The 14,449-nt window shown below is 52.4% G+C and overlaps 1 protein-coding gene across 1 annotated transcript in view; it reads right to left on the bottom strand.

Annotated features, from left to right (window-relative positions):
• usp33 (ubiquitin specific peptidase 33) overlaps positions 1 to 13,875 on the bottom strand; it is a 99,812-nt gene extending 85,937 nt beyond the window's left edge. Inside the window, exon 1 of the mRNA XM_070886538.1 lies at positions 13,788 to 13,875. The gene's annotated coding sequence lies outside the window, so the exon portion shown is untranslated. The remainder of the gene's footprint in view (positions 1 to 13,787) is intronic.
• Positions 13,876 to 14,449: the final 574 nt, after the last annotated feature.

The following is a 14,449-nucleotide window of genomic DNA, read 5'->3' as shown; positions in this document are numbered from 1 at the left end:
CCCCATCAGTGGAAACATCTTCTCTGCATCCACCTTGTCAAGCCCCCTTCATAATCTTATACGTTTCGATAAGATCACCTCTCATTCTTCTGAACTCCAATGAGTAGAGGCCCAACCTACTCAACCTTTCCTCACAAGTCAACCCCCTCATCCCCGGAATGAACCCAGTGAACCTTCTCTGAACTGCCTCCAAAGGATATCCTTTCGTAAATATGGAAACCAAAACTGCACGCAGTATTCCAGGTGTGACCTCACCAATACCTTATATAGCTGTAGCAAAACTTCCCTGCTTTGGCAATGGCATAGCCAAATTGCAGAGTGGAAATCCATCCGAAATGAACAAATGCAAACTGAAGGGAGGCATTTGAAGCAGTTCCAACACCAGCCTGCTTCAGCGGGTTCCACTATAGCCTCCGAGTCAGAAGGTTGGGGGCTTGAGCCCTATACCAGGACTGGAGCATGCGACTGAGGCTGGCACTCCAATATAATACTGCATTGCCAGAAAACACCTTTGATGTTAATCTTTATGCCTGTGCAGGTGGAAGAAAAGCTATAATGGTAAGGCAGTGGGGCTCATATTAATTCCAGGAGGACGAGATGAAATGCCACTTTTTCCTTCAAAATGATCTTGAAGTTTGATTCTTCAGAACTACTGTGCTTTTGGGACACTCTCTCTCACCCACTTGTTCCCATAAACTTGCAGGGTGTAAAAATAGCTAGTAAGCTACAAAATCAAATTAAAATTCACATATTACAAAAAAAAATTCAAGGAGCAAGGAATTCTCCTGGTGTCCTGACTAACATTTATCCCTCAACCACCACTAAAAACAGATTAAAGATTCATTTATCGCATTTGCTGTTTGTTGGGCATTGCTGTGTGCAAATGAGTTACCTGATTAGTCACTGTTTAATAGGTAGACTTCAAATGTGGTTCAGTATCTGTGATGCAATTTACATAATTTAATTAGGAACAGGAGTAGGCCATTTGGCCCCTCGAGCCTGCTCTGCCATTCAATAACATCATGGCTGATCTGATCATGGACTCAGCTCCACTTCCCTGCCCGCTCCCCGTAACCCTCGACTCCCTTACCATTCAAAAATCTGTCCATCTCCACCTTAAATATATTTAAAGACCCAGCCTCTACAACTCTCTGGGGAAGAGAAATCCAAAGATTCACGACCCTCAGAAGAAATTACTCATTTTAGTTTTAAATGCCAAAAATTGCTGGTCACGGGAATGTGGGAAGGGAGGACCTTGAGACAATCACTATCACTAGGGGGTTAGTGCTGGACAGGCTAATGGGACTTAAGGTAGACAAGTCCCCTGGTCCTGATGAAATGCATCACAGGGTATTAAAAGAGATGGTGGAAGTTATAGCAGATGCATTCGTTATAATCTACCAAAATTCTCTGGACTCTGGTGAGGTGCCATCGGATTGGAAAGCAGCTAATGTAACGACTCTGTTTAAAAAAGGGGGCAGACAAAAGGCAGGTAACTATAGGCCGGCTAGTTTAACATCTGTAGTGGGGAAAATGCTGGAAGCTATCATGAAGGAAGAAATAGCGGGGCATCTAGATAGGAATAGTGCAATCAAGCAGATGCAACATGGAATCATGAAGGGGAAATCACGTGCAACTAATTTACTGGAATTCTTTGAGGATATAACGAGCATGGTGGATAGAGATGTACCGATGCATGTGGTGTATTTAGATTTCCAAAAGGCATTCGATAAGGTGCCACACAAAAGGTTACTGCAGAAGATAAAGGTACACGGAGTCAGAGGAAATGTATTAGCATGGATCGAGAATTGGCTGGCTAACAGAAAGCAGAGAGGGATAAATGGGTCCTTTTCGGTTTGGAAATCTGTGGTTAGTGGTGTGCCACAGGGATCGGTGCTGGGACCACAACTGTTTACAATATACATAGATGACCTGGAAGAGGGGACAGAGTGTAGTGTAACAAAATTTGCAGATGACACAAAGATTAGTGGGAAAGCGGGTTGTGTAGAGGACACAGAGAGGCTGCAAAGAGATTTAGATAGGTTAAGCGAATGGGCTAAAGTTTGTCAGATGGAATACAATGTCGGAAAATGTGAGGTCATCCACCTTGGGAAAAAAAAACAGCAAAAGGGAATATTATTTGAATGGGGAGAAATTACAACGTGCTGCAGTGCAGAGGGACCTGGGGGTCCTTGAGCATGAATCCCAAAAAGTTAGTTTGCAGTTGCAGCAGGTAATCAGGAAGGCGAATGGAATGTTGGCCTTCATTGCGAGAGGGATGGAGTACAAAAGCAGAGAGGTCCTGCTGCAACTGTATAGGGTATTGGTAAGGCCGCACCTGGAGTACGGCGTGCAGTTTTGGTCACCTTACTTAAGGAAGGATATACTGGCTTTGGAGGGGGTACAGAGACGATTCACTAGGCTGATTCCGGAGATGAGGGGGTTACCTTATGACGATAGATTGAGTAGACTGGGTCTTTACTTGTTGGAGTTCAGAAGGATGAGGGGTGATCTTATAGAAACATTTAAAATCATGAAAGGGATAGACAAGATAGAGGCAGAGAGGTTGTTTCCACTGGTAGGGGAGGCTAGAACTAGGGGGCACAGCCTCAAAATACTGGGGAGCCAATTTAAAACCGAGTTGAGAAGGAATTTCTTCTCCCAGAGGGTTGTGAATCTGTGGAATTCTCTGCCCAAGGAAGCAGTTGAGGCTAGCTCATTGAATATATTCAAATCACAGATAGATAGATTTTTAATCAATAAGGGAATTAAGGGTTATGGGGAGCGGGCGGATAAGTGGAGCTGAGTCCATGGCCAGATCAGCCATGATCTTGTTGAATGGCGGAGCAGGCTCGAGAGGCTAGATGGCCTACTCCTGTTCAATGTTCTTATGTTCTTATGAATGTTGGGGAAGTCCAGAACCAGGGGTCACAGTCTAAGGATAAGGGGTAAGCCATTTAGGACCGAGATGAGGAGAAACTTCTTCACCCAGAGAATGGTGAACCTGTGGAATTCTCTACCACAGAAAGTTGTTGAGGTCAATTCACTAGATATATTCAAAAAGGAGTTAGATGTAGTCCTTACTACTAGGGGGATCAAGGGGTATGGCGAGAAAGCAGGAATGGGGTACTGAAGTTGCATGTTCAGCCATGAACTCATTGAATGGCGGTGCAGGCTCGAAGGGCCGAATGGCCTACTCCTGCACCTATTTTCTATTTCTATGGGCGACCCCTTATTCTGAAACTATGCCGTCTATTCTCGATTCCTCCAAGAGGGGAAACATCCTCTCTGCATCTACCCTGCCAAGACCCCTCAGAATCTTGTGTTTCAATAAGATTACCTCTCATTCTTCTATACTCCTGAGTATAGGCCCAACCTGATCAACCTTTCTTCATATGACAACCCCTTTATCTCAGGAATTAACCTAGTGAACCTTCTCTGAACTGCCTCCAATGCAAGTACCTGTATATCCTTCCTTAAATAAGGGACCAAAACTGTACGCAGTACTCCAGGTGTGGCCTTACCAATACTCTGTACAGTTGTAGCAGGACTTCTCTGGTTTTATATTCTATCCCCCTTGCAATAAAGGCCCAACATTCCATTTGCTTTCCTGATTACTTGCTGTACATGCATGCTAACTTTTTGCATTTCATGTACAAGAACCCCCAGATCCCTCTGTACTACAGTATTTTGTAATCGCTCCCCATTTAAATAATAATTTGCTTTTTTATTTTTCTTACTTGGGACATCCCGAGGCAAGTTTTTTTGTTTAGATGCAGAAACAGGAACTTTTACTGCAACTTTTTAGTCCTCCATCCACGCCCAACAAACTGGCATCCATCATTCTCATAGGCAGCCCCTCGAAATCAAGGAAGACTTGCTTCCACTTAAAAGTGAGTTCTCAGGTGGCTGTACAGTCCAATACGGGAGTTACAGTCTCTGTCACAGGTGGGACAGACAGTGGTTGAAGGAAAGGGTGGGTGGGGAGTCTGGTTTACCATACGCTTCTTCCGCTACCTGCGCTTGGTTTCTGCATGCTCTTGGCGACGAGACTCGAGTTGCTCAGCGCCCGCCTGGATGCTCTTCCTCCACTTTGGGCAGTCTTTGGCCGGGGATTCCCAAGTGTCGGTGGGGATGTTGCACTTTATCGAGGAGGCTTTGAGGGTGTCCTTGAAATGTTTCCTCTGCCCACCTGGGGCTCACTTGCCGTGTAGGAGTTCCGAGTAGGATGCTTGCTTTGGGAGTCTTGTGTCGGGCATGCGAACAATGTGGCCCACCCAATGGAGCTGGTCAGTGGTTCGATGCTGGGGAGGTTAGCCTGATCGAGAACACTGACGTTGTTGCGTCTATCCTCCCAGAGAATTTGCAGGATCTGGCAGAGACATCGTTGATGGTATTTCTCCAGCGATTTGAAGCGTCTGCTGTATATGGTCCACGTCTCAGCCATATAGGAGGGCAGGTATCACTACAGCCCTGTAGACCATGATCTTGGTGCCAGATTTGAAGGCCTGATCTTCGAACACTCTCTTCCACAGGCGACCAAAGGCTGCGCTGGCGCACTGAAGGTGGTGTTGGACCTCATCGTCGATGTCTGCCCTTGCTGATAGTAGGCTCCCAACGTTTGGAAAGTGGTCCACGTTGTCCAAGGCCGCGCCATGGATTTTGATGACCGGGGGGCAGTGCTGTGTGGCGGGGTCAGGTTGGTGGAGGACCTTTGTCTTATGGATGTTTAGTTTAAGGCCCATGCTTTCGTATGCCTCAGTGAAGACATTGACGATGGCATGGAGTTCAGCCTCAATGTGCACAGACGCAAGTGTCATCTACTTACGTAGTTCGACGACAGGATGGGACAGTCTTGGATCTAGCCTGGAGGCAATGAAGGTTGAACAGATTCCCACTGGTTCTATATAGTTTAGTTCCACTCCAGCGGGGAGCTTGAGATGGAGCATTGCAGCGAGGAAGATCAAGAAGAAGGTTGGTGCAAAGATGCAGCCCTGCTTGACCCTGGTCCGGATGTGGATTGGGTCTGTGGTGGATCAGTTGGTCAGGATCACGGCTTGCATGTCGTTATGGAGCAGGCGGAGGATGGCGACGAACTTTTGGTGGCAGCCGAAACGGAGGAGGACGTTCCATAGTCCCTCGCGGGTAACAGTGTCAAAGGCCTTTGTGAGGTCAAAGAAGATCATGTACAAGGGTTGGTGCTATTCCCTGCATTTTTCTTGCAGTTGTCGCAACGTGAAGATCATATCCGTTGTATCCCATAGTGGATGGAATCTGCACTGTGACACCGGGAGGAACTCCTCAGCCACAGGGCGAAGACGGTTGAGGAGAATGCTAACGATGACTTTCATATCACTCCCTAAAAGCCTATTTGATCAAATCAAAGCTGGTATTTAAACATGATGCAAACAAGAGGGGAAAAAAACACCTTTCACAACCACTGGAGGTCCCAAAGCCCTTTATAGCCAATGAAGTACTTTTGGAGTGCAGCCACTGTTGTAATGTAGGAAATGCAGCAGCCAATTTGTGCACAGCAAGCTCCCACAAACAGCAATGTGATAATGACCAGATAATCTGTTTTAGTGATGTTGACAGTTGATAAATATTGGCCAGGATACCAGGGAGAACACTCCTGCTCTTCAAAATAGTGATGTGAGATCTTTAATGGCCACCTGAGAGAGCAGACGGAGCCTTGGTTTAATGTCTTATCCGAAAGACGAATCCACTTCGATGAATCACCAATACTACACCACCTTTGGCAGTGTGAAATGAGCAAGTAGAATTTTTAATTAAAACTAAAAAGAAATTAAGTGGGATGTTTTAAACCAGATCTAATTTTGGACCAAGCCATTTAAAAGTGAGAACAGAAAATAGCTTCACACAAAGGGTTGAGAGAATGTGAAATGCAATGGACCAAAAGGTTGTAGATCAAGAATCAATTAAGGGGTTTAAAAGGGAGATCGGCCTTCATTTGGAAAATATTGATATGGAGCAAAGGGCAAGGAACTGGGATTAAAGTCATAAAGAGCTGCCTTTTATACCTATAAAAAATGACCTATTGTGTCTTGGACATGACCACTGATCAAGGATGCAGTTATATTGCACAAACGAGATCAACAGCTGTAGGCTGCAAAACGCATCCTATAACTCACATTGCGAACCATATTCTGCCCTCCAAAGTAGCACCTGTTCCTGCAGCTCTGCCTCTTAGCTGGTAACATTTTAATGTTCGCAGAGTGCAGGGAAGGATGTTCACACTTCCATGATGTTAAAGACTTGGCAGTTAGTTTATAAATGTTCACATCTCTGAAAACTTTCTCATCCCAGTTACAACAACTTACATTTATATAGAGTCTTTAACGAAGGAAAAGATCCCAAGACACTTCACAGGAGCGTAATCAGATTAAAATGGAGAGGGGAGATATTAGGACAGGTGATTAAAGGCTTGGTCAACGAGGAAGAGGGTCTTAAAAGAGGAGAGAGGCCGAGAGGTTTCAGGAAGGAATTCAAGAGCTTACAGATTAAATGGCTGAAGGCATGGCCGCCAATGGTAGAGCAAAGGGAGTAGAGAATACACAAGAGGCCAGAGTTGGAGGAAGGCAGAGTTCTTGGAGGGTTGCAGGGGGTGGAGGAGGTTCCAGAGATAAGATGGGGCAATGGAGTTATACTCCAGGAGTGACAAACCCAAGAGAGGGGGTCTCACATTGCAGCTTTAGTGAGCTCAAAGTCAGATTGCTACCTGACTCTGAGTTATGCTGCCATTTTTTGCATCATTGCAGATTTGGAACCACTGAACACTGGTGTGAAAGTGGCAGTGTAATTCTATCCTTCATTTGCTAAATGAGCTGAAGAAATCCTCTCTCACACCAGTTCCCACTGAATGCTGAGCTATCAGTAGTTTAATATACTCTACAAAGTTTAGGCTTCCCCGCTCCCTGGTCAGAATCATTACTTTAGGGCCCAGAACAAGATTACAGCTGAAGTGTATAAACAGTAGCATAGTGGTTATGTTACTGGACCAGTAATCCAGGCGGTCTGGGTTATTGATGTGGAGACACGAGTTGAAATCCCACCACAGCAGCTGGGGAATTTTAAATTCAGTTAATTAAATAAAGCTGGAATAAAAAGCTAGTATTAGTAATGGTGACCACAAAACTATCGGATTGTCGTAAAAGCCCATCTGGTTCACTAATGGCCTTTAGGGAAGGAAATCTGCCGTCCTTGCCTGATCTGGCTTATTTGTGACTCCAGACCCACAGCAATGTGGTTGACTCTTAACTGCCCTCTGAAATGGTCGAGCAAGCCACTCGGTTGTAACAAACCGCGACAAGAAGCAATAAGAATAAAACTGGGCAGACCTCGGCACTGGCTACAGACATGACAACAGCACACCCAGCCCAGTCGACCCGGCAAAGTCCTCACTAACATCTGGGGACTTGCGAAAAATTGGGAGAGCTGTCCCACAGACTAGTCAAGCAACAGCCTGACAAAGTCATACCTGTCAGCCAATGTCCCAGACTCCTCCATCACCATCCCTGGGTATGTCCTGTCCCGTCCCGTCCCACCGGCAGGATAGAGCCACCAGGGGTGGCAGCACGGTGGGAGACAATCAGGAGGGAGTGGCCCTGGGAGTCCTCAACATTGACTCCGGACCCAATGAAGTATTATAGCTTCATGTCAAGAATGTGCAATGAAACCTCCTGCTGATTACCCCCTACCGCCCTCCCTCAGCTGATGAATCAGTACTCATCCATGTTGAACACCACTTGGAAGAAGCACTGGGGGTAGCAAGGGCACAGTATGTACTCTGGATGGAGGACTTCAGTGTTCATCACCAAGAGAAGGACATAGCTGCCAGACTGGGCCTGCAGCAGGTGGAGAGAGAATCAACATGAGGAAAAAAATCTACTTGACGTCGTCCTCACCAATCTACCTGTTGCAGATGTATCTGTCCATGATAGCATTGGTAACAGTGATCACAGCAATGTCATTGTGGAGACGAAGTCCTGTCTTCACACTGAGGCCATCCTCCATCGTGTTGTGTGGCACTACCACCGTGCTAAATGGGATAGATTCTGAACAGATCTAGCAGCTCAAAACTGGGCACTGTGGGTCATCAGCAGCAGAATTGTATTCCATCACAATCTGTAACCTCATGGTCCAGCATAGCCCTCTCTGTACCATTACCATCAGGCCAAAGGATCAACCCTGGTTCAATGAGGAGTGCAGAAGAGCATGCCAGGAACAGCACCAGGCGTACCTAAAGAGGACGTGCCAACCTGGGAAAGCTGCAATACAGCACTACATGCATGCTAATCACAAGAAGCAGGATGCTATAGACAGAGCTAAGCGACCCCACAACCAACAGATCAGATCAAAACTCTGCAGTCCTGCCACATCCAGTCGCGAATGGTGATGGACAATTAAACAACTATGGAGAGGAGGAGGCTCCATGAATATCCCCATCCTCAATGTTGGAGAAGCCCAGTACACGTGCACAAGAGACAAGGCTGAAGCGTTTGCAACCATCTTCAGCCAGAAGTGCCAAGTGGATGATCCATCTTGGTCTCCTCCTGAGGTCCCCAGCATCACAGAAGCAAGTCTTCAGCCAATTCGATTCACTCCACATGATAAAGAAACGGCTGAGCGCACTGGATACAGCAAAGGCTATGGCCCCCGACAACATCCCGGCTGTCATGCTGAAGACTTGTGCTCCAGAACTAGCCGTGCCTCTAGTCAAGCTGTTCCAGTACAGCTACAACACTGGCATCTCACCCAACAATGTGGAAAACTGCCCAGGTATGTCCTGGCCACAAAAAGCAGGACAAATCCAATCCGGCCAGTCATCGCCCAACAGTTTACTTTCAATCATCATCAAAGTGATGGAAGGTGTCGTCGACAGTGCTATCATGTGGCACATACTCACCAATAACCTGCTCACTGAAAACTTACCTGGACCAGCCACATAAATACTGTGGCTGCAAGAGCAGGTCAGAGGCTGGGTATTCTGCAGCAAGTGTCTCACCTCCTGACTCCCCAAAGCCTTTCCATTATCTACAAGTCACAAGTCAGGACTGTGATGGAATGCTCTCCACTTGTCTGGATGAGTGCAGCTCCAACACCACAAGAAGCTCGACACCATCCAGGACAAAGCAGCCCACTTGATTGGCACCCCATCCACCACCCTAAACATTCACTCCGTCCACCACCGGCGCACCGTGTGTACCATCGACAAGATGAACTGGACCAACTCGCCAAGACTTCTTCGACGGCACCTCTCAAACCCATGACCTTTACCGACTAGAAGGACAAGGGCAGCAAGTGCATCGGACCACCACCACCAACAAGTTCCCCTCCAAGTCACACACCATCCTGTCTTGGAATTATATCACCGTTCCTTTATTGTCGCTGGGTCAAAATCTTTGCACACTCTCCCTAACAGCACTGTGGGAGTACCTTCACCTCAGGAATTGCAGCGGTTCAAGGCGGCTCACCACCACCTTCTCAAGGCAATTAGAGATGGCCAATAAATGCTGGCCTTGCCAGCGACACCCACATCCCAGGAGTGATTAAAAAAAATGACTGACACCCCCTTCCCAATTATTAATACTGTGACGGCGGAATATGGTGCACGAGTCTCAACAAATCTGCAGTGGTGACATTGCAATTGTTAAGCTGCTGTGTGATCGTACAAGGAAATGAACAGGGCTGACTCAGTTACAACACCTGTGTGCTACTGAGCTACACAGACCAGAGAGTAGCAGACTCACCTGATCTGTGCTGAGTACGGATGCTATAACATCACTTCAGAGTCCCACAGGGCCCAGGATTTCCAATCCTGATTGCTATCCAGCAACCCTTGGTCTCAGCAATCTGCCAATGACCTTGCCGCTGCTCACTGCCCTGGCTCTCCCACAGCCAAGTGGGTGAAATATTAGAGGCACGCTGGCACCCATGGGTCTGTACCCTAAATGAATCCTAAAACCTTATTTAAGAAGGGATATACTTGCATTGGAGGCAGTTCAGAAAAGGTTCACGAAATTGATTTCGGAGATGAAGGGGTTGTCTTATGAAGAAAGGCTGAGCAGTTTGGGCCTATACTCATTGGAGTTTAGAAGAATGAGAGGTGATCTTATTGAAACATACAAGATTCTGAGGGGGCTCGACAAGATAGATGCAGAGGGGGGAATTTAGAACTGGGGGCATAGTTTCAGAATAAGGCTTAGCCCATTTAAAATGGAAATGAGGAGGAATTTCCTCTGAGGGTCGTGAATCTTTGGAATTCTCTACCCCAGGGAGCTGTGGAGGCTGGGTCATTGAATATATTTAAGGTGGAGATGGACAGATTTTTGAATGATAAAGGAGTCAAGGGTTATGGGGAGCAGGCAGGGAAGTGGAGTTGAGTCCAAAATCAGATCAGCCATGATCGTAGTGAATGGTGGAGCAGGCTCGAGGGGCCAAATGACCGACTCCTGCTCCTATTTCTTATGTTCTTATATTCTCAACATTGCAGAAGGCCTCACTTCTCTCAATCTTTTCTTCCTCATACAACCCTCGGGCTTTTAAAACTCGAGCTTGTCATCACATCACCTCCCAAAGCCCTGACCACCATCGAGAAAGGCAAGGCCAGCAGACGCACGAGTCACACGCCAGATCTTCTTGGACATGTATCGCCGCCAATCCTCCATAGTCACTGGGTCAAAATCCTGGAGCGCCCTGCCTAACAGACCTGGGTCCCATTGGGACTGCAGCAACTCAAGGTGGCTCACCATCACAAGGGAGACTCGGGAGGGGGACAATAAATGCTCACCTTGCCAGGAACACCCATATCTCCAGAAAGAATAATGAATACCTCCTGATGCATCAAGCCTTCTCTTCTCAACCTTGGTGATGTCCTGCACTATGGGATTGACCCTGCAACTTGGTTTCTCAATGAAGAAAAAAAAAAGGACAATTGCAAAATGACAGAACGCCCTGGCACATCAAAGACACACTGATCACTTCCGATCCATAGACCAGCCGCTGATGATATAATAGTACTGCCGTATACTAATTAGCAGTGTCCACCTCTCGGGTTTCAGATGATGATTATAAAGCCAATCAACAGTTTAGTTTACATAGTTCAGGACACCAGTCAAATCCAGAATTATCAAATCAAATTAGGAGCATAGTAATTGCGATAGAAAAAAAGACGAAGACCCATCCACTTTGCTTTCTACCATCCTTGCATGAGACAATGATAATGGAGTTGTTGACTAATCATGGCAATCAATCGCTATCAATTAGTTTACAGAAAACGCAGACTTGAGGCAAAGAAAACCCCAGTAGTGGAGATCTTTGGGAACCATAGATCCCAAGTTCCTCCCAAGCATGCTATACATACCACGACACACATACCACATCATGTCTCAAATTACTCATTTACTGTATCCCAAAATGTTAATTTCTGTAAGAAAGTATCTAATTTACAACTGAATGAATCAGATCGAACTGTTTCCACCTAGGGAACCTGTTCCAGGGTTTTTTTTTTGGAGGGGGGGGGTAAGAGGGGAGAGGTCAGGGGCAGGGTCGGGGGAGAGAGGGGGGGGGGTCGGGGGAGAGAGGGGGGGGGGTCGGGGGAGAGAGGGGGGGGGGTCGGGGGAGAGAGGGGGGGGGGTCGGGGGAGAGAGGGGGGGGGGTCGGGGGAGAGAGGGGGGGGGGTCGGGGGAGAGAGGGGGGGGGGTCGGGGGAGAGAGGGGGGGGGGTCGGGGGAGAGAGGGGGGGGGGTCGGGGGAGAGAGGGGGGGGGTCGGGGGAGAGAGGGGGGGGGTCGGGGGAGAGAGGGGGGGGGTCGGGGGAGAGAGGGGGGGGGTCGGGGGAGAGAGGGGGGGGTTCGGGGGAGAGAGGGGGGGGTCGGGGGAGAGAGGGGGGGGGTCGGGGGAGAGAGGGGGGGGGGTCGGGGGAGAGAGGGGGGGGGGTCGGGGGAGAGAGGGGGGGGTCGGGGGAGAGAGGGGGGGGGTCGGGGGAGAGGGGGGGGTCGGGGGAGAGGGGGGGGGTCGGGGGAGAGAGGGGGGGGGTCGGGGGAGAGAGGGGGGGGGGTCGGGGGAGAGAGGGGGGGGGGTCGGGGGAGAGAGGGGGGGGGTCGGGGGAGAGAGGGGGGGGGTCGGGGGAGAGAGGGGGGGGGTCGGGGGAGAGAGGGGGGGGGGTCGGGGGAGAGAGGGGGGGGGTCGGGGGAGAGAGGGGGGGGGTCGGGGGAGAGAGGGGGGGGGTCGGGGGAGAGAGGGGGGGGGTCGGGGGAGAGAGGGGGGGGGTCGGGGGAGAGAGGGGGGGGTCGGGGGAGAGAGGGGGGGGGTCGGGGGAGAGAGGGGGGGGGTCGGGGGAGAGAGGGGGGGGGGTCGGGGGAGAGAGGGGGGGGGGTCGGGGGAGAGAGGGGGGGGGTCGGGGGAGAGAGGGGGGGGTCGGGGGAGAGAGGGGGGGGGGTCGGGGGAGAGAGGGGGGGGGTCGGGGGAGAGAGGGGGGGGGTCGGGGGAGAGAGGGGGGGGGTCGGGGGAGAGAGGGGGGGGGTCGGGGGAGAGAGGGGGGGGGGTCGGGGGAGAGAGGGGGGGGGTCGGGGGAGAGAGGGGGGGGGTCGGGGGAGAGAGGGGGGGGGTCGGGGGAGAGAGGGGGGGGGTCGGGGGAGAGAGGGGGGGGGGTCGGGGGAGAGAGGGGGGGGGGTCGGGGGAGAGAGGGGGGGGGTCGGGGGAGAGAGGGGGGGGGTCGGGAGGGGGGGGTCGGGGGAGAGAGGGGGGGGGTCGGGGGAGAGAGGGGGGGGGTCGGGGGAGAGAGGGGGGGGGTCGGGGGAGAGAGGGGGGGGGGTCGGGGGAGAGGGGGGGGGGGTCGGGGGAGAGAGGGGGGGGTCGGGGGAGAGAGGGGGGGGTCGGGGGAGAGAGGGGGGGGTCGGGGGAGAGAGGGGGGGGGGTCGGGGGAGAGAGGGGGGGGGGTCGGGGGAGAGAGGGGGGGGGGTCGGGGGAGAGGGGGGGGGGGTCGGGGGAGAGAGGGGGGGGGTCGGGGGAGAGAGGGGGGGGGTCGGGGGAGAGAGGGGGGTCGGGGGAGAGAGGGGGGGTCGGGGGAGAGGGGGGGGGTTCGGGGGAGGGGGGGGGGGGTCGGGGGAGAGAGGGGGGGTTCGGGGGAGAGGGGGGGGGTTCGGGGGAGAGGGGGGGGGGTTCGGGGGAGAGGGGAGTGTTCGGGGGAGAGGGGGGGGTTCGGGGGAGAGGTTCGGGGGAGAGGGGGGGGGTCGGGGGAGAGAGGGGGGGGTTCGGGGGAGAGGGGGGGGGTTCGGGGGAGAGGGGGGGGGGTCGGGGGAGAGAGGGGGGGGTTCGGGGGAGAGGGGGGGGGGGTTCGGGGGAGAGGGGGGGGGAGGGTTCGGGGGAGAGGGTTCGGGGGAGAGGGTTCGGGGGAGAGGGGAGAGTGCGTGAAGGGAAAGAAGGTGGGGATTGCGGGGCGGGGCAGGAGATCCAGGTTGCGGATTATTCTCAATCGGGATGCCGGTGCCGGGCTCGCTACTGAACGGACCTTCCCTCAGTATAAATCCCGCTCACCAGCCGAGCCCCGGTGGGTGGCCCGCTCTCCTCTCCTCGGCCCGGCAGTACTGCGCCCTCCCCAGGCTCGGGCACGCCGGCTGTCCCGCCGCGCTACGGCCTACACCGAGCCTCAGACCCCGCACCCTCCCAGCCCACACCCCGAGGCGGGCCGCCCGCCGATACAATGTGTCACTCGGTGAGGGGAACAGCTCAGGCCCAGTCCAAGCCCCGCTCGCCGGCTCTCACTCACCCGATCGTCTCTGCTCGGCCTGTCCGCGCCCAGCCTCCGCAACCAAGTTACAGCGTCTCCGCACCTGTCAGTCATCGAGCCTCGCCCCGCCCTGCTCCATCCCCTCCCGTCAATCATGGAGCCTCGCTCCGCCCCTCCCGTCAATCATCGTGTCCCGCCCCCTCCGATCAATCATGGAGCCGCGCCCCGCCCCCTCCATGGAGCCTCGCCTCGCCTCGCTCCGTCCCCTCCCGTCAATCATCGAGTCCCGTCAATCATGGAGCCGCGCCCCGCCCCCACCACGGAGCCTCGCCTCGCCCCGCTCTGCCCCCTCCCGTCAATCATCGAGTCCCGTCAATCATGGAGTCACGCCCCGCCCCCTCCACGGAGCCTCGCCTCGCCCCGCTCTGCCCCCAGCTGCCAATCATCGAGTCCCGCTCCGCACCCACCGATCAATCACTCAGTCCCGCCCCCACCTGCCAATCATGGAGCCGCGCCCCGCCCACTCCTGCCAATCATTGAGCCGCGCCCCGCCGATCAATCACCGAGTCCCGCCCTCCCGCCAATCATGAAGCCGCGCCTTGCCTGTCAGTCATCGAGTCCAGTCCCGCTCCTGCCAATCATCGAGCCCCGCCCCGCCCCCTCCTGTCAATCATGGAGCCGCGCCCGGCCAGTCAGTCATT

Source organism: Pristiophorus japonicus, chromosome 8 (genome assembly GCF_044704955.1).
Source record: "Pristiophorus japonicus isolate sPriJap1 chromosome 8, sPriJap1.hap1, whole genome shotgun sequence".
Lineage (NCBI taxonomy): Eukaryota > Metazoa > Chordata > Chondrichthyes > Pristiophoridae > Pristiophorus > Pristiophorus japonicus.
This window is presented reverse-complemented; position numbering and strand designations above follow the sequence as displayed.